The sequence below is a fragment of the Acyrthosiphon pisum genome, chromosome X, assembly GCF_005508785.2.
Source record: "Acyrthosiphon pisum isolate AL4f chromosome X, pea_aphid_22Mar2018_4r6ur, whole genome shotgun sequence".
Taxonomy (NCBI): Eukaryota; Metazoa; Arthropoda; class Insecta; order Hemiptera; family Aphididae; genus Acyrthosiphon; species Acyrthosiphon pisum.
Genome location: NC_042493.1, coordinates 92,584,285 through 92,588,024, shown reverse-complemented (window position 1 = coordinate 92,588,024; position 3,740 = coordinate 92,584,285).

Here is a 3,740-nt window from a genome sequence, read left to right as displayed (position 1 = left end):
TTTTTTTTTATAAGCATTTAAAGTTCAAATTTGACTAAATACGTAAAATTACGGCAATGTCAAATAATCTTAAACAGAAATCATAAAAGTTTTCTTTTTAATTCTAAGATTTGGGAAATTTAATACAAGGCTCCTAACATATTTTACAATAGCAGTTGCAAAATAAAAGGAATACATTGTCACAATTTTTATTTATAAGCATTTAAAGTTCAAATTTTGACAACATATTATGTAAAAATCACGAAAATCGTAAATTATTTTATGCTAGAAATTCATAAAAAATTTTCCTTTTATATCTAAGATTTCAAAATTTAATACAAGGCTCATAATATATTTTTACAATAGCAATTGAAAAATAAAAGAAATATATAGTCACGATTTTTTTTTTATAAGCATTTAAAGTTCAAATTTTGACTAAATACGTAAAAATTACGGCAATGTTCAAATTATCTTAGACAGAAATTCATAAAAGTTTTTCTTTTTAATTCTAAGATTTGGAAATTTAATACAAGGCTCCTAACATATTTTTACAATATCAGTTGCAAAATAAAAGGAATACATTGTCACAATTTTTATTTATAAGCATTTAAAGTTCAAATTTATACGAAATATGTCAAAATTGCGAAAATTTGCAAGTAATTTAGTGGTTGAAAAATCGTAAAAATTTTTTCTTTTATAACTAAGTTTTTAAAATTTGGTACAAGGTTCTCCATAAGATTTTCTTTAAAAATAATATATCCTAGACTGACAAATCATCTCCGTTCAGAATCGTTTTTCGTATACAATGATATAATATCATTGGATTCAAATTTAATTCCATCCATTACAGTAACCCACTTGTAACCTACTGTACAGCAGAGCGACATCCACGACTTACCCGCCTTTTTAAATCTAATATTTGAAAATATAATACAAGATCATTCATAAGTTTGTCAATCTTTATCGAAAAAAAATTTCTTCAAACAAATCAAATTAAATTTTTGTGAGCGTTTGAATTTCATATTTTTAGAAGATTGGATATTTTGTATATTCACTCCATTTCTCACGTAGCGGATTTTGTTATTTCATTGTAATTAAAAAACTAATGCATGTAGATAATTGAAAATTTCACTGACTGTTTATATTTTCATTTTTTATACACCATAAAATTTTGAAAATATTTTGACTCTTCTTGAGCTGTTTACGGACATTCTCATTTTTCAATTTTTTTAGTATTTTTTTCTATAAATATTAATAAAATTTTGTTTGTTGGGTCAAAAAGAGTGAAAATTTAATGCAAGACTCCTAATATGTTGTTACAATAGTAGTTGAAAAATATTAAAAATACATACGCACAATTTTATTTTATAATCATTTTAAGTTCAAATATGGACGAAATTACATATTAAAAAACCTAGCTGAATAACTATTTTAGTTATTTTGTTGTGATCGTATAATATTATTCGTGGGTGCTTGAAACTTCTAAAGTATACTATTATATATCTATGATAGTATCACGATTTTTTGTACCTAATGAATATTGTGATATGATTAATTTGTAATTTATTATAGGTGCCTATTATAGGTCAATTTTTTTTTAATACAATAGATAAGACGTATTTAATATGTTTTATACCTAGACTGACATAACGTCTCCGCTCAGAATTGTTTTTCTTATACAATGATATTATATCATTGAATTCAAATTTAATACCATCAATTATACAGTGACCCACTTGTAACCTACTGTGCAGCAGAGCGAAATACACTTTCCTGCCTTTTTTTTTCCTATGAATCTCAATAAAATTTTATTTGTTGGGTAAAAATTCTTGAAAATGTAATTTAAGGCGCCTACTATGTTGTTACATTGATATTTGAAAAATATTAAGTCACAGATTTTTGTATAAGCATTTAACTTTCAAAAATTGACAATATAATATGGAAAAATCACGAAAGTTATCAAATTATTTTGAGTTAAGAATTCATAAAAATTTTTCTTTTTGAATCTAAGATTTTAAAATGAAATACGGGATTGCTTATAAGATTATCTACGTTTATAAAAAAAAATGTCTACCGGAAAGTCAAATTAAATTTTTATGAGCGTTTGAAATTCAAATTATTACAAGATTTGATATTCATTCGATTTCTCATATAGCGAATTTCTTATTTTGTTGTAATTCAAAAACGAATAACTGTAGATACATGAAAATTTCACTGAATGTTGATTTTATCAATTTTTATACTTGATACAATTTTCAAAATATTTTAACTTGTTTTGAGCAGTTTACGGACAATTTCATATTTCAATTTTTTTATTTATTTTTTTCTATGAAAATCAATAAAGTTTTATCTGTTGGGCCAAGAAGTGTAAACATTTAATACAAGGTTCCTGATATATTGTTATAATAGCAATTGAAAAATATTAAATATACATATGCACAATTTTTTTATAAGCATTTAAATATCGAATTTTGACAACATTTATGAAATTTAAAATTGAATAATTATTTTGTAGTTAAAAATATATAAAATATAATTTAAAATTGCTTGTTTATTAATAATTATTTTTTTTAATTTTAAAAATTCATAATCTTGATAATCTCTAATTATCTTTACTTTAAATTGTATTACTGTTGGTTTTACTTTTATTACAGTCGTCACATAACGCTCACGAAGGTTGTTTGTTACGAGTGTAATATATACTGGGTATTTGGTTAAAAAAATGGAAATGATTGCTGTTTCATTTTATGTTCATCTGCGCGATCGAGAAACACTTCTACCAATAATTGAACGTGAATGCGAGGCAGAATCAGAAATTCACTCTGATGAATGGGCTGCATATAGGTGTCTCACATTCCGAGGTTTTATATACAAGAGGGTAAATCATCAAATCTCATATGTCGATGCAAATACAGGAGCCCACACTTAAAACATTGAGAGGTCATGGTTGGAAGCGAAAATTAAATTATTGAAGAAAATGAGGGGAGTTTTTCTTAATCATTTGCAATCTCATCTTGATCACCAATATCAGCAATTGTTTTAAATTGGTTAATAGATTCTCTAGAATAGTTTGTTTGTTTTTTTTTTTTTGGTAATATAATTTTGTAAATGAAATTCATGTATCATAATTATTGCAATTCAACAATGTATAATAATTAGTTTAGTTTACTTAATTTACATAATATTAATTTCGATTTCCAACGTATTGTTAATTTTATTATAGTTCTCATTCATTCAATTATGGATTCAAAATACAATTTAAAGATCAACATGCCTTAAACACATCTATCAATGCGAAAAAGATCCTCAAATTAAAATCAAGTTTTGTTGCGTGCACATGTGCGATCAATAGGTACCTACCTAAAAGAGTTATAAAAAATTGCATTCAAAGAAATGAATGATACAAAAGTTTAGTTTAATATCAAACAAACAAAATGTTCACTTAATATTTATTAATGATTTTACATAAGTAACTATGTATAATATATTATAGATTTTATTTTTTTAATATTTACTTACCCGTTATTAAGTCAATAAATTAATGATCCAGTTGGAATGTACCCGATCAATATTCTATTTTATCAAGAATTTATCAGCTGTTAACCACGGGTTTAATGTTAATCAAAATTGTATAGTACGTACTTACATAAACATACTTGAAAATTCTTGCTAATCATTAGCTTTCATTTGATACTGATTTCAAAGTTCTGGGTTACTTTTTGTAGTTTATTGAAAATTAATAGAAGTGACATTAAATATCA